A 23112-nucleotide genomic window follows, 5' to 3' on the forward strand; every position below is an offset into this window, starting at 1 on the left:
CTAATACAAAACTTATTTAAAGGGGCCAATAATGCATAAACTGGGAATATATGTGAAATACATATGTGATTTACATAAGCTAATCTTTATCATTGTCTTTCCCACAGAGACTTTGTAGTTTATATGTATCACAGCTATTTCTAGCACACTGATTAATTAAATTGCAGTTCTTGGTTTTACCCATAAGCCCATCTTTTCTTAGATCGATGTGCAATCTAAATCTTTAGAGAACTTTAAACACGGATGTTTTTGTGTGTACTATAACATATGGCTCCATCTTCCACTTTACACTCTAAAGACAAAGGGCAAAATAAAGGAAATAATGTTGTATCCCCAAAATGATAGTTTTGGCTTGATGACATCTATAACCCTTGGTTATAAGAATAAAGTTTTCTGCAAAAGTTTTAAAACTACAGCTGTGTTCGCCATGACTCTGACCTTCCATTCCCCTAGGAAAAATTTAGAAATTCAAGGCTGGTATTTTCTAATATATTAGAAAATAAAGTCATGTAATTCAATACTTTAGTAGATTAACGGGAAGAATTATTATCAGAATAAAAAGGAAAGCGTATATAAAATTCAATATTCAGTTCAACAATAAATAGTTTTTAGCTATTTACTCTATGCTAGTTAATTATTCTTCTGAACATTGGGGATACAACAGTGATCAAAATAGACTATTATGGGCTGAGGTTGTGGCTCAGTGGTAGATCACCTGCCTCACACATATGAAGTACTGGGTTCGATCCTCAGTACCACATAAAAATAAATAAATAAAGATATTGTGTCCATCTACAACTTAAAATATATTTTTTAAAAATATAAAATTAGAGCTCCCTGTGAGGGTACAGACCTGTAATCTCAACAACTTGGCAGATTGAGTCAGGAAGTTCGCAAGTTCAAAGCCCACCTCAAAATAAATAAGTAAATGGGCTTGAGATATAGTTCAGTGGTTAATCACCTTTGGGTTCATCCCTGGTTAAAAAAATAAAATAAAAGACAACTAGAAATCCCCACTCTACCCTTATGAAGCTCATATTATTTCTTTCAAAAAATAGACAAAAATTTAGCCTCTTAGTAATCTATGAAGAGGAGATGATTCCCTATATTACAAAAAAGTGTATTTATTAAAAACGACTAGAATCACAAAAAATTATTTGAATTTGGAAAGCATTTTATTCAAAATTGGGGAAAAGATGATGAAATCTACAAATAGCATTTGTGTTCTAACATTTTACAGAATATCCAACCCAGTACAATAAGACAAGAATTACAAAAGAAAACTGTAAAAAATAAAATGTAAGGGAAAAAAACCAGATATCCACGAATGACATGGCATGTGTATAGAAAATGCCGCAGTCCGGCTGCAGCAAAATAACCGGGGGTGACGAGAGCAATTTGTGTACATTGATACAGTAGGAGTGGGAGCCGTTTATTGTAGGACAGGAGGGGTATATATACATTCCACACAGCTTATTTTAATTAACATAAACTAGATACAGCAGTCAACCAATAAGGAATCTCCACACTTAATGGCTTGCTGGCAGTTACTTCACAAACCACTCCCTCTGCAAAATGCCAGGTGCCATCTTGACTTATTTACAGACTCTAACATTTCCCCCTTTTGTTTAATTTAAATAACGACCATAGTGGTTTTTACACAAACACCATAAATAATCTGCTACAAGAAGAAGGGGAGGATACAAAATGCCACAATACCAAGCCAATTGATGGCTCCATGCAAGAAGCCCTTGGAAAAATTATACCAGCAATGACACCTTTAGCAAAGATACCCAGTTACAATTTGTTGTAGATTACAGTTTGTTGTCTCACTCCAGGTAAAGCAGTGTCTCAATAGATTAACTCACAGTCCAGGTAAATCACAGTCCAGGTAAGTTCTGCAGGCAGCTAGCTTAAATCACAGTACAGGTAAGTTCTGCAGGCAGCTAGCTTGATCCGAAGTCTAGTCCGGTTTTCAGCAACACTGGAAATTCTTCCACCTCCGTCTTCACTGGCACTGGGACGAAGGCAGGAACTCTGGATGGCTAAAGAAATATCCTGTAGTATTGCAGCAGGCACTAAGAAAACAACAATTTAGTACATTATCTCAAGTTTTTTACATTTGAAACAGGCCTTAATGGCGCTCATTACTCATTAGCTTCCAGGTGTGGGAGAACCATTGTAGTTACTGGCCTTGGAAATGATCAAACTTCAGGGATGCGGGCTGTCTTCCACCTGCAGCGTCCTGGGCAGCCCCAAATGCCCCCCCCCCCCCAGTGTTCCGGACTCAAACTGCCACTGAGCACAGGGAGCAAGAGCCTGCCAGACTGTGCCTCCGGGTCAGGTTTGGATTTGGGCTCTCGCAGTGGTGTCCCGTTCCCCGGGCAGGGGGGTAGGGAAGAGCCCACTGCCGCCACTTGGAAAGTCCTTGCTGCGCCATGACGGGCTTGCGCACGTGGCAGCCATCACGTTGATTCACGCACCCTCCAGTAATGAAAAGTATTCAGTAATAGCTTTTCGTTGCAACTTTTTCCTGATAATCCTTCCTCCTCTGAACTTTCTTCTTTCTGACTAGAGTTCCTGGGCTTCCATCAACACATGCCCTAACTGCTCTTGGTTCCACTGGGGTGCCTTCTTCCCTTAGTAATTTACTTAACACCCCTTCCATATTTTCGTCACAAAGACAATACAACACACTGAGACAAAACAAGACATAAACATATTGTATCAATCTTCTCCATTTTCTCAAAATGGCCATTTTTCCTCTTGCCCTATCTGCCTAGGGATGAGCAGATTTGCTCCCGTCCTATCTTCAGACGGGCAGCTTTTTTTTCGTCACTTACCCCCGAGTGTCCTGGGGCTCCCCATAATTGGCCACGATCTGCCGCAGTCCTGCTGCAGCAAAATAACCGGGGGGCGGGGGGGGGGGGTGGTGGTGGGGGGGTGGGTGATGAACAACTTGTGTAGATTGATACAGCAGGAGTGGGAGCCGTTTATTGTAGGACAGGAGGGGTATATATACATTCCACACAGCTTATCTTAATTAACATAAACTAGATACAGCAGTCAACCAATAAGGAATCTCCACACTTAATGGCTTGCTGGCAGTTACTTCACAAACCACTCCCTCTGCAAAATGCCAGGTGCCATCTTGACTTGTTTACAGACTCTAGAAACCATGGTAAAGCAAAAAAAGTTAACATTTGATGTGCACAAAAGCAATAAAAATCCTCAAATATATTTCTATACAACAATAAACATTAAAAAAAAAATGAAACTTCAGAGATACTATTATAATTTCATAAAATGCACAGTGACTAAATCTAACTAAATATGTTCAAAATCTTTATCAAAATATACAAGAAGATCTACATTGATGAAGATAGATATTTTGTTTAAGTAAAGAATTTGGTTAAAAATCTAAAGATTCATTTCTTCTCAGGTTAACCTATAGGTTCAATTATATTTCAGTATAATTCTCAATATGCTTTTGGATGGGTAGGTGAGGAGACTGAATAAAATACTTCTAAAATTTGGTCCTTGAAATATCAAAACAATATGGGAAAATTTGCCTTAATGTTAATTATTATTATCAATTGTGGTTATTAATTTTTATTGACACAAAAACAGAAAAATAAATTGATGTATCCAAAGAGATAATAAAACACATACACACACACACATACACACACACATACACACACACTTTATTGAAAGTTGTAACTGTTGGGTTTGCTATTTGAGATTTATAGGGAAATGATAGACTTGGGAATAGTTTACCAACATGAATAGATAACAGATACATATATAGAGAGATATTTTTACAAATACATAAAATAGAATTAAGAAGTCAATTTATAAAATTATTAACACATCCTAACAGAATAATTGATGAGGCATTGATAATAAATATAATGTAAAATATGGATACAATACAATAAGTTTGACTATTTTAAATAACTTATAATCATGAAAAAGCATCAAGTGAGATGAATGAAAATAAAATAAGAATGGAAAGGCAAGCCATGACCTTAGTTGCAACAGATCTTACTGACCATCAGAAAATGTGAAGAATTCCAAATAATCATTTAGAAAAATGTGTGTGAAAGTGGGGGGAAAAAAAGGCAGGAATACCCAGTTTTGGCGAGACACTAAGCCCTTGAAACTTCCATACATTGCAAGTGCTCTAGATAATGGGCATTAGGAGAAAGTAAGAATGCTTTCAAAATTCAAACCAACAAGTTGGATACTGCAGTATCTATTAATGTTCACTGTGCACTTAAAATCATACTCTTATTAATATTCAGCAGAGACACTCTGAATACACACATTAGGAGAAACATGGAACACTCAGTGGCAGCATTTCCATACAAATGAAAGACTGGGATTGATTACAGGCTGGGTGCAGTGGCATGCCTGTAACACCTGTAATCCCAGTGGTTTGGGAGGCTGAGACAGGAGGATCCAGAGTTCAAAGCCAGCCTCAGCAATTTATCAAGGCTGTAAGCAACTCAGTGAGACCTTGTCTCTAAATAAAATACAAAATGGGGCTGGGGATGTGGCTTAGTGGTCAAGTGCCCCTCAGTTCAATCCCTGGTACAAAAAAAAAAGAAAAAAGAAAGAAAGAAAGAAAGAAAGAAAGAAAGAAAGAAAGAAAGAAAGAAAGAAAGAAAGAAAGAAAGAAAGAAAGAAAGAAAGAAAGAAAGAAAGAAAGAAAGAAAGGAAAAGAAAAGAAAAGAAAAGAAAAAAGAAAGAAAGGAAGAAAGAAAGAAAGAAAGAGAAAAGTAGATAATGCAATGAATGAGCAAATTCTGATGCCCTTAGACCAGGGAAGCTGATAGAGCAATGGAAATGGATAAACTGTAGCTACCTTTATCGACATGAAAGAATCCCCCACTTAATGTGGATGTAAAATATCAGTCAAAAACAGGTAATGAATGTTCCATTAATTTAAATTTCAAAATTAGAAAACATACATTGTTTAGAGATATACCAATTAAGTTTAAAGAGTGCAAATAAAGTAGGAAAGTGGTTTACAAAACTTTGGCTCAGTGATGATGGGAGACATCACTGTGCCTCACTTGTTCCTGCACATCTTCTGAGCAATTCTCTCTTGTTCTGGAATATGTTTTTGAGGATGGCTTTACAACAGTCAGCCTTGAAAGATAGAGGCAGTATCTCCTTTGGGGCAAAGAACTGATCTGTTAACTATTAAGAGTAATAAAAATTATATCTTTCTCATGGGCAAAACTTGGGAGTTTTCCTGCAATTTTCTCAAAATATCCTGTTTTCCTAAGCCCAGAGCTCCTCCTCTGAAAGTCAAACCCAGGACAGATGTGTTTTCACCACAGTATCCATATCACCTCTGTGGGATTTGGAGAGCAGACAGAGGTCATGGAAATATGAAATTTCCATTGCCTCAATAAAATATTTTGTGTCATAAATAATATATACCTTTTACTCTGTGCTGGGAATTATATGTCATCTGCTAGTATCCACAGAAAGGCAATATCCACTGTGAAAGGCAAACTTGGCCTGAATACAGCATGATTTCTCTGACAATTCAAAATTCTTTTTAAAAATTTCTTTTAATTAGTTATACCTGACAGTAGAATGCATTTATGCACTTTGATATATCATACATAGATGGGATGTAATTGCTCATTTTTCTGAGTTTACATGGTGTAGAATCACATTGGTCATGCAGTCACATATATACATAAATTAATAATGTCTGTTACTTTCTACTCTTTCCTATCCCCACATCCCCTCACCTTCCCTCACTTCACTTCCCTTTACCTAATCTAAGGTAACTCTATTCATCTCTAGTATCTTTCTCCTTATTGTGGATTAGTATCCGCATATTAGAGAAAGCATTCAGATTTTGGTTTTTGGGGGATTGGCTTATTTCACTTAGCATGATATTCTCCAATTCCATCCATTTACTGGCAAGTGCCATAGTTTCATTCTTATTTAAAGCTGAGTAATATTCCACTGAGTATATATGCCACATTTTCTTTATCCATTCATCTATTGAAGGACATCTAGATCGGTTCCATTGATTAGCTATTGTGAATTGAGATTCTATAAACATTGATGTAAATACATTACTGTAGTATGCTAATCTTTTAAGCCCTTTGGGTATAAACTGAGGAGTGGAATAGCTGGGTCAAATGGTGGTTCCATTCCAAGTTTTCCAAGGAATCTCCATACTGCTTTCCACAGTGGTTTCAACAATTTGCAATCCCACCAGCAAGGTATAAGTGTACCTTTTCCCCCACATCCTCACCAACATTTATTGTTGCCTGTATTATTGATGACTGCCATTTTGACAAAAGTGAGATGAAATCTTAGTTTTGATTTGCATCTCTCTAATTGCTAGAGATGTTGAAGACTTATTCATATATTTGTTAATTGATTATATTTCTTCTTCTGTGAACTGTCTGTTCAGTTCCTTAGCCCATTTATTAATTGGGTTATTTTTTTTTTTTTTGGTGTTAAGTTTTTCCAGTTCTTTATATATGCTAGAGATTAATGCTTTATCAGGGGTACATGTCATAAAACTATCTCCCAATCTGTAGGCTCTTTCCTTATATTATGGATTGTTTCCTTTGCTGAGAAGAAGCTTTTTAATTTGAATCCATCCCATTTATTGATTTTTGTTTTTACTTCTTACACTTTAGGAGTCTTGTTAAGGAAGTCAGATCCTAGGCCGACATGGTAAAGACTTTGGCCTATTTTTTCCTCTATTAGGTGCAAGGTTTCTGTTCCAGTGCCTAAGTCTTTGATCCACTTTGAATTGATTTTTGTGCAGGGTGAGAGACAGAGATTTAATGTCATTTTGCTACATATGGATTTCCTGTTTTGCCAGCACCATTTGTTGAATATGCTATCTTTTCTCCAGTGAATGTTTTTGGAAACTTTGTCTAGTATGACATAACCATATTTATGTGGGTTTGTCTCTGTGTCCTCTATTTTGTACCTTTGGTCTACAAGTCTATGTTGGTGCCCATACTATGTTGTTTTTGTTACTATAGCTCTGTTGTATAGTTTAAGTATAGTATAGTATAGTTTATGCCTCCTGCTTCACTTTTCTTGCTAAGGATTGCTTTAGCTATTCTGGGTCTTATTTTTCCAAATAAATTTTATGATTGCTTTTTCTATTTATATGAAGAATCATTGGGATTTTAATAGGAATTGCATTAAATCTGTATTATGCTTTTGATTGTATAGCCATTTTGACAACATTAATTCTGCCTATCCAGGAGCTTGGGAGACCTTTCCATCTTCTGAGGGTTTCTTTAATTTCTTTCTTTAGTGTTCTATAGTTTTTTCTAGAAGTCTTTCATCTCTTTTGTTAGATTGATTCCCAGGAATTACTATTTTTTTAAGGCTATTGTGAATGGGGTAGTTTTTCTAATTTCTCTTTCAGTGGATTCATTGCTGATGTATAGGAATGTGTTTGATTTATGGGTGTTGATTTTATATCCTGCTACTTTGCTGAATTCATTTATCAGTTCTAGAAGTTTTCTGGTGGAAGTTTTTGGATCTTCTAGATATAGGATAATGATATCAGCAAATAGTGATAATCTGAGTTCATCTTCACCTATTTGTATCCAATTAATTTCTTTCTTTTGTGTAATTGCTCTGGCTAGAGTTTCAAGGATGATGTTGAGTAGAAATGATGAAAGAGGACATCCTTGTCTTGAACCAGTTTTTATATGGAATGCTTTCAGTTTTTCTCCATTTAGAATGATGGTGGCCTTGGTCTTAGCATATATAACTTTTACAATGTTGAAGTATATTCTTACTATCCCTAGTTTTTCTAGTGTTTTGAACATGAAGGTGTGCTGTATTTTGTCAAATGCTTTTTTGCAACTATAGAGATGATCATATGATTCTTGTTTTAAGCCAATTAATATGATGAATTATGTTTATTGAACCAACCCTGCATCCCTGGGATGAATCCCACTTGATCCTGGTGCACTATATTTTTATTATGTTTTTGTGTGCAATTTGTCAGAATTTTATTGAGAATTTTTACATCTATGTTCATCAGGGATATTGGTCTGAAGTTTTCTTTCCTTTATGTGTCTTTGTCTGGTTTTGGTATCAGGGTAATATTAGCCTCATAGAATGAATTTTAAAGGATTCTCTCCTTTTCTATTTCATGGAATACTTTGAGGAGTATTGGTGCTAATTCTTCTTTGAAAGTCTTGTAGAACTTGGATGAGAATCCATCTGGTCCTGGGTTTTTCTTTTCTTTTCTTTTTTAATTTTTAAATTTATTTATTTTTTTCTGGGCTTTTCTTAGTTGGCAGGCTTTTGATGGCATTTTGTATTTTATTACTTGAAATTGATCTGTTTAAATCATGTATGGCCTCCTCATTCAGTTTGGGTAGGTCATATGTCTCTAGAAATTTGTTAATGTCTTTGATAGTTTCTATTTTATTGAAATATAAAATTTCAAAATAGTTTCTAATTATCTTCTGTATTTCAGATATGTCCATTGTGATATTTCCTTCTTTATTTTATATTTTAATAATTTGAGTTTTCTTGCTTTTTCTTTTTGTTAGCATGGCCAGGGGTTTATCTATTTCATTTATTTTTTCAAAGAACAAACTTTTTGTTTTGTCAGTTTTTTCAATTGTTTTGATTAAATTATTTTATCTCTGATAGTAATTATTTCCTATCTTCTACTGCTTTTGATGTTTATTTGGTCTTCTTTATCTAGGGCTTTTAGATGTAGTGTTAAGTCATTTATTTGTTGACTTTTTATTCTTTTAATGAGTGCACTCAATGCAATACATTTTCCTTTTATTACTGCCTTCGTACAGTCGCAGAGATTCTGATATGTTGTATGTTTTCTCATTTACCTCTAAGAATTTTTTAATTTCATTCTTGATTTTTTTCTACTATCCATTTATCATTCAAACAGTGTATTATTTAGTCTCCATTTGTTACAGTAGCTTGTATTTTTTATTTTATTGTTGATTTATAGTTTCATTACATTGTGGTCTGATAGAATGCAGGGTATTATCTCTGTTTTCTTGTATTTACTAAGAGTTGCTTTGTGGCATAAGATATGGTCTATATTAAAGAGGGAGCCATGTGCTGCTAAGAAAGTATATTGGCTTGTTGATGGATGAAATATTCTATATATGTCTGTTAGGTCTAAATTGTTGAATGTATTATTTAGTTCTATGGATTCCTTATTTAGTTTTTGTTTGGAAGATCTGTCCAGTAGTGAGAGAAGTGTGTTATAGTCACCCAGTATTATCGAATTGTGGTCTATTTGACTCTTGAAATTGAGAAGGGTTTATTTGATCTACATAGATGCTTCATTGTTTGGGGCATAAATATTTATAACTTATGTCCTGCTTATATATACTTTCCTTAAGAAGTATGAAATGTCTTTCTTTGTCTCTTCTGATTAACTTTGGTTTGAAGTCTACTTTATCTGAAATGAGAGTGGAAACCCCTGCTTGTTTACACAATCCATATGAATGATAAGGGTTTTTTTTTTTTTCCCCTCATTCTTTCACTTTAGGCCTGTGAATGTCTTTGCCCATGAGATGAGTCTCTTGTAGACAGCATATTGTTGGGTCTTGCTTTTTTAATCCAGTCTGCCAATCTATGACTTTTTATTGATGAGTTTAGACTGTTAACATTCAAGGTTGTTATTGAGGTATTATTTGTATTCCTGGCATTTTGATTTATTTTTGATTTTTTTATTTGTCTTAGTTTCTCATTTGGTTGAATGTCTCTTTAGTGTAGATCCTCCCTTTGCTAGTTTTCCCTTAATCCTCATGGACTATTTTGTTGAGAATGCTCTGTAGTATAGACTTTCTAATTGTGAATTTTTTAAATTTTTGTTTATCATGGAAGGTCTTAATTTCATCTTCAAATCTGAAACTTGATTTTGCTGGACATGAAATTCTTGGTAGGCATACTTTTTTTTTTTTTTCCAGAGCTTGAAATATATTACTCCAGGACTTCCTAGCTTTGAGAGGCTGGGTTAAGAAATCAGTTGAGATCTGAATAGGTTTCCCCATATATGTAATTTGATATTTTCCTCTCATAGCCTTAAAGATTTTATCTTTATTCTATGTGTTAGTCATTCTCATTATAATGTGTCTTGGTATGGGGATGCTGTAATTTTGTACATTTGAGGGTCTCTGATGTCTCTCGGGATCACCAAACCCAGATCAGCCCTCACAAACCCAGTCACTAGACCTCAGGCTCACCTCAGGCTCAGTCACGCTGCAGTCCCAAGAACTTAATGCTACTTGTATTGCAGAGAGACCTCCAGGGAAGCACTCATGCAAAGGAGCAATCCCGAGATGCAGCGACAAGACAAGGACCACCAGCACGCTCAGCAGGAAGACCCCGGGCTCCTCCAAACCCACAGGCACCCCCACACTGGACGTGCAGGTCCCAGCTGGAGTCCCCAGACAGAGGCTCTTGTTGTGGTAAACCTGCTGGCACCCAGGCCCCATGCCTGGGCTGGTGTCCCAGAATGGGTGCAGCCACGTGCAGCTACAATTGCAGTTGTGGGGGCAGCATCACTAGGTGTTCTCCAGGGGTCAGCAGCAGTGTTGGCTTCAGTTGCATCTGGGGTAGCAGTGTTTTCTGTGGCAGGAGTACCAAGAAAGAAGACCTCCAAATGACCTCAGGCTGGCAGCAGCAGAATCAGAGGCAGCAGCAGTGGTGTTAGTGGTGCAGATGGCAATTGATTTACAGGAGACTTAAGTGGCAGCAACCATGGAGTTAGCATCAGAAGTAGTGTCAGAGGTAGCCGAGACAGTGAAGAGACCTCTGGGCATGGCAGTGGTGTCTATGGTAGCAGTGTCTACGGCAGCCCAATTCATAGTTCTTAACGAATGAAACTATATTGTAGAGCGCAGTGGCATGTGCCTATAATCCCAGCAGCTTGGGGACTGAGGCAGGAGGATCTCAATTTCAAAGCCGGCCTCAGCAACAGCAAAGCACTAAGCAACTCAGTGAGACCCTGTCTTTAAATAAAACATAAAAAAGGGCCGAGGATGTGGCTCAGTGGTGGAGTGCCCCTGAGTTCAATCTGGGTAGGAAATAGAAGAATGCAATTATCTGCCTCTTATATGGGGCTTCTGATTGAAGGTAATGTGTCATTTCTTGTCCTGGTTAATAGAGTCACTAACATAATATCCATATTATTTTAAAATGTATAACATAAAGGTAAACAAATACAAATTTAAGCCACAAGTGACCCAATTCTACTAGAATCATCACCATGAATGTTTGAAGAGTGAAATAATTTCATGGACTTTTCTTTTAGGAAAAAATTGCATATTACCCGCATATTTATTTAAGCTTATATATTCACATTGCTTTTGAATAGTATTTTTTAAAAAATTTACCTAATAACTTCTCATCTTTAAATGTATTTCTTTTTGCATTACAGTTTTTCATGATTGTAGAATGTCACATCACACAAATATACTAATTCAAGTATTTAATCTCTGATGATTGGAAACACAGTTGCTTTCATTTTTCAACCATACCTTCTAATTCATCCACTGAAATATGTGATAACCCAGTTTATTCCATGTGCAGCTGCAAAGGCTAGTGCTAGTTGGGGGCTGTACTAACATTTAACAGTAAGTATAGCTCAAGGGTGGTTCAGTACAATACTAAAGTTCAGGGAAGTTTGGTTTCCAGAGAGTTCAAAATTAACTGCAACAACCATAAAAACCTCCATTGCAAACACAGCTTATTTGGGAAGAAACACTTGGTGGAATGAATACATATTGTTTTACTTCTAAGAAGAAGATGATAAATACTTATGACAAGTATCGTGTCTACACATATCATTCATAGTTTTATCTATCACTTCCTTTGGCACATGGGATATCCATGTGCCCGGAAAAGCAAGAGCAATACAAATCATCAGGAGGAGATGGAATACAGTTTCAAATTTTTCAGTAAGTAATATCCTTTGGACTTAATCTTGACATGTGAGAGGAAGAAGAGTGATAGTTTTCTTTCTTTCTTTTTGTTTTATTAATATGGAAGAAGTGATAAAATTTTGGGGAAAGTGCTACAGGCTATGGACTATGGAAAAACAGCTTTACACTAGTTGTAATTAGGAAATGGTGTGAATAAATACAACTTCTGAACACTTTAATTAATTTGCACAAGTAGAATCTAGTCTCCCATTGCTCAAAATTGATGATTTTGGAGGCACAAAACACAGGGCTTACAAGTTAACAAAGAAGCCAGCACTTGAAATTGTTCTTGTTTTCATGACACAATTTATTTCTCTCATTTAATCGTATATAAAGTTTGGTTATCATAGTAAGATTCTTAAAAGAGTTCCAAAGGCTTTCTCCAAAATATTTAGAGCCAGCTATTTTACAAGTACTCAGAATTTTATAGATTTTCAAGCAGTAGTAAAATGCATATTATATTCTATGTTATCCTTAATAGCATCTATGAAAGGATTCCATAATCAAACTCCATAATATTCCTGTAGTGAGGCACATGAAGAACTATGTTGAGCATGAAAAATGAAAACTACAAAGTACTTCATATCTTTCAAGCTTTGTCATCCAATGGATCTGACAATTATGTAAAAAATTTTGGTTTCTGGGACTATTTGGATTTGGGAATTGTATATGAGGCAATAATTATCAGTGTGCCATAATACACAACAGCACAGGACAACATAGTAGATGTGAGACAATTTTTTTTATACTGAAAAATTAATATTCATTATGATAGTTATAAAAAATCTCAGATGTGATCAGTCTGTCAAAATAATGTAGGTGCCATTTGAAACATTATTCTACATGTTCTGTAGTATATATTACAAATATCAGATCAGATATAAGTGTCTACACATTATTAAAAGTTGGCCATGCTTTTAATTTAATAACAATATATTTTGATCTATTTTTTGACCTGTGGAAAGAATACTTTTTGTTTATGGTTTGGACTCCACAAAAATGAAGAAGACATGGCCGTGGATTTATACTCTTTGTTTTCCTTACTCAATTTCTAGTGGGTCAGAACATATTCAAGTATACAAAGGACATGGTAGGGAATTTATCTACAGAAAGGTCTATCTGTATGTTGAGACTGGCATCTTCAGATGGAGGTCTGGTCAAGGCTGTTCAGCACCCTTTACCTTCCAGGTGCTCACTCTCTCTACCAAATTAGATTCTCAAAACTGCTGCACACAGGACCCAGACAGTTTATGAAGTTTACCCTTCCTAGTATGTTGTTTTACACTAGAAAATATAGGAGTATCATTTTCAGCATCAAATTATTTGTTTTCCCCCAAAAAGATTTATTAGAAGGATACCACAATAAAGCAATAATATGTATTAGCTGCTGAAGATTATTGAATATCTCCAATGCACCCAGAATTATTCTTGAGACTTCACTTGTGACATTTGACTTAATGCTTCCAACATCTGTGCGTAGGATATTATTCTTTTTTTATATTACTTACAAAAGGTCTTGCCCCTCCCTAAAAAAAAAAAAAAAAGCAAAGACATTAAACCAAGGTTGTACAGATCAAAAGGGATGTATACCTAACTTGGGAAAGGATTTCCCATAACCACAAAACTTATGCTTTGGAACAGAAGGTTGTAAGATTGTTTATGTACCTTTTCTATTATGTTCTTTTTAGTCAACACTAGATCATTACCAAAATGCATACATAATTGTTTTAATTGTTCATTTTATTTCATTAACTTATTAACTTAATATGTCATTTCACATATGTTTAAAAAGGCTATGTGAATATACCACAGTGAATTTCACCTTTATGTATATCTATAATGCACTACTAAAGATAAATAAATAAATAAATAAATAAATAAATAAATAAATAAATAAATAGAAGAAAGACCAGTAGAGAGAAGAAAGGGATTAGGAAATGGAGGGGAGGGGAAAGGGGAAATTCTTGGAACTGAATTGGAGTCAATTTATTCCATACACATATGATTATGTCAAAATGAATCCCAATATTATGAATAACTACAATGCACTATTAAGTTTTTTTAAAAAGTTAAGGTAAAATTTAAATTTTTCCTATAATTTCTTTTTAGTGTGGTTTAAACCAACAAAGGAATTAACTTATAATAAAGTAACTAACAGAGATATTCACAGTGATCATTAAATCTGGTTAATATACTTCCTTTTCTAAAGTGATAAGGAGCAGGTGGGTAAGGATGCTGGTTATTCACTACTTTAGACCTTCCAATTTTTCAAAGTAATAACTAAAAAGTTTTGAGATAAACAGTCTTGGTGCAATAAAAAACAAAGTACTTTCAAGATAGAAATAAAGACATCAAGAGGAAAGAACAGAAACTAGGAGGTACTAAAATGTATATTCTTTTTTATTAACTAATTCATATAATACTTTCAAAAGTAAGTAAATATTAATATCCTCAATTTGCAGTTGAGAAAACTCTAAGATTCTGTGAAATCAAGTCATTTGTTCATAGCATCAGCTTAAGTTTGTTGAAAGACCTGAATCTCTAAGCAAATACCACAGGCTCACACAATGGCCAAGCTCATCCTCTGTGTGAAAAGATAATACGGTTTGAATTTTCTCAAGGTTTGAAATAAAGCAACACAGTTTTACATGCACACTGAATCTGAGTCCAAAGTATTTTAGTTGGAATACATTTTCTTCAACATTATGTGTCACTGACCTCCACTGTTAAAGGTGATATTTGGGTGTAGAAGAGTAAAATGACAAGAATAGCAAATTGCTAATTAAAGGTAGAATTTATAACACAGGTCCAGATCTTTTCTCACTTGTCTGCATTTGGAATGTATCCTCTACTTCTGGTCTATGCAGTCACTAGATGACTAAATAAATACTCTAAACACTCTTCATGAATATAACTCATTTTATTATTAGAAGTAATAGAGAGTAATACAACAATTGCTTTTGCTTATATACTCCAAGTTAGCTCACGAGTATAACCCAAAATATAACTTTTGTTTATGCAACATGTTTTGCTAATTTGAGAGACATTTTCTAGGTTTGCCTTGGTTGTCATCAGACAAAAAGCAACAAAAACATTCAACTATAGTAATTTTTATGTTGCTACAAGTTAAATAGGAAAAAGAAAAAAAGAAAGAAAATTCTATCAGCAGCACAGATCTTTACTAATGATTTGAAAATCCCCCATTGTGAGCACTTTAGTATTTAGGTTCACAAAAATATAACAAAGTGCATTGATAAGTGAATAATGGATAATAACAGAAAATAATCTGATGAAAATTTAAACATCATTTAGTTGATTAAAAATATGTATATTTGCTGGGATTTCCCCATAGTCAAATATGATACTAGATGTAGAGATGAGGATACCATTCCCTCTGCTACTCCAGAGATACTCCCAATCCTGTAACCTACTATGTGCTAGTGTCCCTGCATGTTCAAAATAAGGTAAGAATAGAGAAATCACAGGTAAGTTTCAGTAACCTTTGAGTATCATCCATCAAACTCATTGTCACTTTGTGATGGCCACAGAGGGGTGCTGATTAGCAAGACCAAATGAAGAGTTAAGGTGAGGTTGAGGCAACAACTGAGCAGCAGAGATAGAGATAAGGTTTGAACAATGAGTTAGAATCATCCATGCAGGCAGAATGTTAGGTAAAGGAAGACGGAATAAATTGTTTTATCTCCAAAGACATCAGGCTGCCCTGGGTACAGAGATCCAGGGAGAGGGAGGAGTCAAGTCATCTACTATGAAATATAAAAGTGGATAGATTTAGATTTTAGACATTAGACTGTTATTTCTAATTTTTAATATTTCACTTGGGTGTTTTCAGACCTAAGGATTGGAAGAAAGCAGAGTGAATTGATCACCATCTGAGTTTCAAAAAATGGAAGCAGTATTCCATTACATTATGGTAGGTATGTGTACAACAAAATCTGAAGTCAGTAACAAACTGAGTTACCCATTTTTCTGAGTGGTATCACAAATGAGAAGTAATGAGCTTCATAGTTTGTACTCCAAACCAATTCGAGTCATAGCTGAGCCACTTAAGAGCAACAGGATTTATGAAATCACATAACTTCTCTGAGCCTCACTTTCTTACTTCCAATATTGGGGTAATAATAGTGCAGACCTCATTGGATCAGTATGAATCCAGAATTTCAGATTAAATGCAGGGCAATATAAATCTGTGAAGGCTTAATAAAAAGTTAACTATTACTGAAATTTACATTAATCAATACTTAATAATGGTTATAAGTTTGAATTGGATTTTCTTGGACACAAAGACTCAGTATAGACCTACAGTATAAATCAACAAATGCTGATTAACAAACTAGTAAGGTCCTTAATTTTCTTATTTATTTTGTATGTGTGGTGTTAGGAACCCTACCCAGGGCATGCACAGATGGGGCAACCATCATAACATGGAACTGTACCCTCAGGCCCTGGTTTATTTTTAAAGAATGCATTAGGATTATCTCTAGGGAACTACCTACCACATAACTCATGGCCCTGTTTACACCTGTCAGTTTATTTAAAAAGTGACAGCATAGCAAAAATAGCAATGGGCTTCCTTAAAAGTGGATGCACCTGAATTTAAACTCTCTCCCTGTTCCACCTTAACATTTTGATTTAATTTCTTGGATCTTCAGTTTAGTTGTCTGAAAAATGGCAATTACAATAATGCCTACTTCATAGATTTGCTGTAAGAATTATGTTGGATGAAATAAGTTAATAATTTTTAAAAAGCTTAGAACAGTGCCTGTCACATAGTGTTATGTAAGTGATTGTCAAGTAAATTATGCCTAACACTATGCTATGCAGTTTTCACTCAAGAGAGAGGGCAAGAGTAGGAATAGGAGCATGAATCAGAACACACATGAGAAAGACAGACAGAGAAGCAGACAGAGGGATGGAGACAGAGAAAGCAAGAGAAATAGTTATCTAAACATTAACAGAATAACATGTGAAGAAATAAAGATAGTATCAGTCCATGTTATCAATGTCTTAAGTTTCCTGTGCCTGAGGTTTTGGATGGTAAAGATGGCAGTTAAAAGCTGTTAAAATTAGAGAGTTTAGAGATAATTCTATTTCCTACAAATTTACTAGGTCAAGTTGAACTACAACAATCTACTTTATTAGAGTCCACCAGATCATATGAATGCAATATTTATAACCATCTTGAGTAGGGCCACAGAATTTACCATGTCTTCCCTTACAAGATCATTTAGAGTTCAAAGTTAGAAGAATAACAAAAATTGAAGCCAAAAAATTAATAACAACTTATAATTGCATATCTGGTTTGCATGGTTAAAAATACAATATTTGGGCTGTGCCTACCTTTAATTTTGGAAAAGTTTGTGACTTTCTTCAAGTAATTTGGAAGTTCAGGTAATAAACATTGAAAAATGTTGGCACTTTTTTCCTCCCCACTTACCTTCATGGCCTAATTTAAATTCAAAATTTATTGAGGCATGCACGAAGAGCTGTTATTTTGCATATGGGACTAGAAAATGGGATGGCGGTATCCCTGTTGTATGAGAAAATGAGATAAATTCAAGTTGCTTTGCATTTATAAAGTAGCAATAAGCTAAAAATCTCTCAGCTAGATTTACAGAGATATTTCTTTTTAAAAAAGCCACATTTTTGGGTAAGAAAATACTTTGGGGAATTATTTTTGCCTCTCCACCTTTTTCAACAGTCTCTCCTCCTCTTTCTCCTTTTCCTCCTCCTTCTCTTTTAAATTCCTATGACAATTTCTAGTACTCATCATCTTAGACTTAATCCTCTGCTCCTTAATACTTTTTTAAAAGGAATTATCTGTGGTTATTTGAGAGGAAGATATAATTATTGTCATTGTAATATAGTAGAGATATTTTCTATTCAAAAACCTTTCAAAATGAAAAAAAAAAAATGTGGAGTTAAAAGCCAAATAACTTGGTACCCAAATGATGGAGTGAGACAATATTCTAGCCCAATCTACCCGAGGTTTTTATATAAGACCCAAATAACTTGCCAGCACTCTATGCATTTCAAACAAATTGAAAAAGAAAAGCAAAACAAGAAGAAACCGCAAGAACTGTGTACATTGAACAGAAGGTCATGAGGGTATGTGGAAACTCACAGGCCATTGCATTCATCAAGTTTGCAACTCTACTGAAGCTTTGGAAAGTAACAGGTCATAGAGTTGGCATATATTATTCTGTCCTGCAGGAACTTGCTAAACCACTATTCACCCTGTTTACTGCCCTTACATGATTCCAGCATTTCCCAGGAGTGACAACATCCCTAAATTAATGCAATCACTTTTGTATGTAATAATACCACTATTAAACAAACATAATAGAGGTAAATATCTTGTCACTATTCATAGTTGGGTTAAGTTGTGTTGGATAATTCTTATTTTCTGCTCTGGATTTATTTCTGATTAAAAGCATCTATAATGAAGACAATATAATATATAGCAACAAATGAGTCCATAGTATGCAGCTATCAAATAGGATGTAAATCACAGAAAAATAACATCTTAATATTAATTGCATTTACAAAATATTGGAAGCAGGAGAAAGAGGAAAAAGCTTCTGAAATTGCAGTCCACTTTGGTAATTAATAGCTAATCAATCAGTGAGTCATATATACATGTGCACTTATGTGTGTGTATGTTCACAGACACACATACATGCACATACCCTCTTTGCTCCGTCTGTGTTGATAAGCTATTTGTTCAGATTTTCAACAAAATTCTATTCACTGGTCAGTAAACCCTCAGATTGTGTTGGTCCCACATGTTCTCTGCCAGGTCCTTTCTCTGTATTGGTACTAATACCTGCTTACTGGGAGTTAGCATTTATGAAGATATTTAAAAATAATTTTTCTTGTGCTGTATGATAAATACTCAACTGCCTAACAGAGAGAACATGCAAGATTTTCTAGTCCCCAAACCTGCTGATCAGCATCTGCTGCTTTCTGTTTCTCCATCCATATGCTGTTGACTCAACCAAAAGCAAACTGTTTCCTAATTCATATGTCTTTTACTATTCCTGTTCTTTGGGATCTTCAAGGTTTAGTGGAGATTATATACATACACATGTATGTATGCATATATACATATGCATAAAGAGTTTACATAAAAAGTAAGTCTACTGGGGTTTCTTTTTGAGATCCCAGGTAGAATAGTTGCTTTCATAAGAAGTCATATATTTGTTTTCAGTGTCATAGAATTTTTCATTTTATACTATGACCAAGTGCATACTGAGACTCCTGTTGAAAAGGTAAGTTTGTGGAAGAACATTGTTAAGTTGCTTAAACCTTAGCTACATTGATTCTTTGTTTCTGGTCTGGATGTCCAATATCTATTTTAAATAGAATAAAAAATACCATTGTTTATTCACATTTGCATTTATTTATTCTAACATCAAGAAGATGTTAGAATAAAGAAGAGCAAATTTACCTTCCCTTTCACATTTTAATTGCTTTAATCTTCAATGACTTCACAAGTAGGGATTTGGTAAGAGATCAGATGGGAAAGGAGACTTCACAAAAGACTTAGCTTTGAAAATCTTTCTAAATCCCTAATAAGACTCTCAAAGTTGTTCAAAATGACCTTAGGGTCATATAAAATATTATCAGGTTTTACAACTGTATATCTTGGGTGGGGGATTGGTTTGCCAGAGCTCAGAAGAGAGATAAATGGTTCTGTTCAATTCTCTTGCATATGATACCTGGTGTTATAAGGGAACCCTGTGGGTACTTAGTTAAGTGTTATTTCAAGATAATGAATATATAAGGAAGGACTATTGCTGGCAAGATTTGTAATCTTATCATGTCCACAGCCTACATCACAGAGCTTTCTGGGCAGCACAATGAAACTGCTGCTTGATTGCAATGTAGTGAAAATTCAGTCAAGCATACTCTTAGGTGTCATTTTTCAAATTATAAAATGAGTTTCAATCAATTTTCTTTCGAGCTTATGTTTTAAACTCCATTTATTCCATTGCTCAATGACTATGGTGCTGTCTAGGTCCTTGTTGCTGTAAGTTTGGTCCATTGTCTGGCAGTTTGACTAGCATCACCTGGGAGTTCATTAGAAATGCATTTTTGAGTCCCATCCAAGATCTTCTGAATCAAAATCTGCTTTTTCACAGAACCCTTAGTTAACTCAAATGCACATTACAGTTTGAGAGGCACTGATGGAAACTATCACCACACATGATTTTCTGGATTCTATTAGTTAGTTTGACACTACCTAAGACCATAAGGTTTGAAATGTAAAATTGAAATATTAAGTTATTCAACCATAACACCTTAACACAAAGAGTGTTTGCTGCCTAAATCTGGAGTATTTTGGACCATCACCTCATAATAATCTTAACAGTCTCTTCCTCTGGGTCAAGTAGTTATGCTTGTAACTCATTTCAGAATGCATTTCCTACTTTGCATTTTTGTTATCTATGTACTAGCCTCATTTCCTTACCAGTTCTTCCAGATGCTTGAATATAAGAACTCAATATATACTTCCTAGGATCTAGAAAACCATAACATTCAGGGTTTATAATTGCACAATATTGTAGATCACTTGATTTATTGATTTATTTGTTATTATTTATTTATTATATATCACTGATTTATTAAAAAATATTAGTTTGTTATCTGGAATATTGATTTTAAATGTTGTATATTACATTTTAATATCTCTTTATGTTACATATAGTATGTTATGTGCTCATAATATTTTCTATGTATACATTAATATCCTTTATAGTTTTAGTAATTCTATTTATTTATATAAACAAAAAATGCTTGTTTCTTATCTACTTTATGATAGACAATTTTCTCTATGCTTAGGAAACAGAAATGAACAAGAAAGCCCAAACACCCTTTTTTTTTTTTTTTTTTTTTGGTACCAGGGATTGAACCCAGGGATGCTTAACCAACTGCGCCACATTCCCAGCTGTTTTACCCTTTTTTATGTTTTATTTTAAGACAGGGTCTCACTGAGATGCTGTCTGGCTTTGAACTCCTGTCTTCCCACCTCAGCCTCTGGAGCCACTGGGATTACAGGTATGGGCCATCACACCTGGCCAAACTTCCTGTTCTTATGGAGCTTATGCCTTAAGGAATAAGACAGAAAAAGAAATCTGTTTAATAAATCATCTGACAAAAAAAAATGCAGCAGGAAGTGTTATAGGGAATAAAGAGATAGTGGGAAGAGGATAGAAGATGGGTGTTGCTCCATGGGGCATGAAAGAGACCTGAGTGAAGGAGTGAAGATTTACCTTAAGCCTTGAAAACGTGATAGAAATAGAAAAAAAAATAGAGGAATTAATTCTAACAATCTCGATGAGGCTAATGTTGGAAACGGTGTATTAGGAGGTTGTGAGAGAAACTAGCATCTTACCAGGATGACATAATCTCCAAAGCCCTATTTTCACTCTTGGCAAGGTTGACCGGGGTAGGGGGGGAATGGGTTGGCTTCTCTGCAACATGCAGATTTCTTGGGTCCTATTTTAAACCATATTTCTTTTTTTTTGACTGGGTACTGGAGACTGAACCCAGGGGAACTTTACCAATAAGTTATATCCCCAGTCCTTTTTATTTTAATTTTGAGACAGGGTCTTACTAAATTGCTCAGGGCCTTGTTAAATTGCTAAGATTGGCCTTAAACTGGTGATCTCCTGCCTCAGTCTCCTGAGTCACTGATATTACACCTGGATTGAATGATATTTCTACAAGCAGTTTCTTTTCTATATCACGTCAGATCTTCACTAAACACATTTTAGTTCATCATCCTTAACTCATGTCGAAGAAACAAAAGGCCAGAGATTATCTTTGATGACCTAGGTTTACTAATGTCAAGGCAAACATCAGACAACACAGCTTATAGTAAAACAAAATGAATAAAATTTATACTGAAATGAAAATCTATAACAACCACCTTGCCATTAATTCACACTAGTAAAATGTGGACACTTTAAGAAAGAGAAATATCCCTTTCATTGCAGCAGTCCATGAACTAAAATCTTTCCAAAACTGCCCTTCAGGTATTGCAAAGCCATTAGTTAGAAAACCTTAATGATTCACCATTCTCAGTCTAAGAAATCTTTAGTTTTGTGGAATCTAAACCCAAAATCATTTTGTTAGGTAGGAATATAAAGCAAAGGGGACACTGATGAATTAAAACAGAAATCCGTTGTCAAGAGGGAGATATAAGTTAGGTGATTGTTTGAAATGACATCCCCCATGTGCACCCACATCCTCACGCTGTAAACAAGCCATGGCTTTGTCCCAGGTGTTTGGCTTCAAGGCAGTCAGGCCTAGGGAGATGCTAAGCGGAAGTGGCAGGAAGGCTAAAACGGTGTCACAAAGGAGGGAGTTTGCCTGGACATTTCTAAATAAAGCACATATCCTTGAGAACACTAGCTTCCCGGCATGAAGTAGAAATCTCTGCCTCCTGTACCTTTGAACAGACATCAAACACTTAAAATAGCCTCAAGTGAGGAGAACCTCCAAAATTTTTTGAAACTGGCAAATCTCTGCTTTTCATATTCTCTGGGTAAAGTGCCCAGCCTTTGCCCTCTTTAGCACTGCATTGTGATGGCTATTCTCAGTGTTATCTTGTATAATGGCTCTGGTGATGGATGCCTGCCTGGCCTGCAAATGGTTTAACTCTGCAAATATAAAGGGGAATGAGGACCGTCAGTACCAGACACTGCTGAAACAGGCAACTGATTATCTGGCTCTTGAGTTCCCAAGCCCATTGAAATCACCCTCGGATGGGAAGCCATGTGGTTACCAGCCCTAGAGACCTTTAATATTATTCTGTGATTGCTTTATATGTGTCAGGTTAAATTTAAATAACACTTTAATGTCCTTAGTGATTCCCAATGCCTGCATTTTTTAATCTACTCCATCAATAATCACTTGTAGCCCAACTTTTATTTCACTGGAAGCTACTTTTTCTTCCATGGAGGAAAAAAATGTTAAAACCTGTGAAATTTGCATTTTATTTGATGAATAGTTGTACAGTTGAAAATATTTAAGAAGATAAAAAGGACACAATACATAGCTATTCCTTTCCTTGACTTCTTGTGCCCTTCAGAACAAGATT

This window comes from Marmota flaviventris, chromosome 14 (genome assembly GCF_047511675.1).
Source record: "Marmota flaviventris isolate mMarFla1 chromosome 14, mMarFla1.hap1, whole genome shotgun sequence".
NCBI lineage: Eukaryota > Metazoa > Chordata > Mammalia > Rodentia > Sciuridae > Marmota > Marmota flaviventris.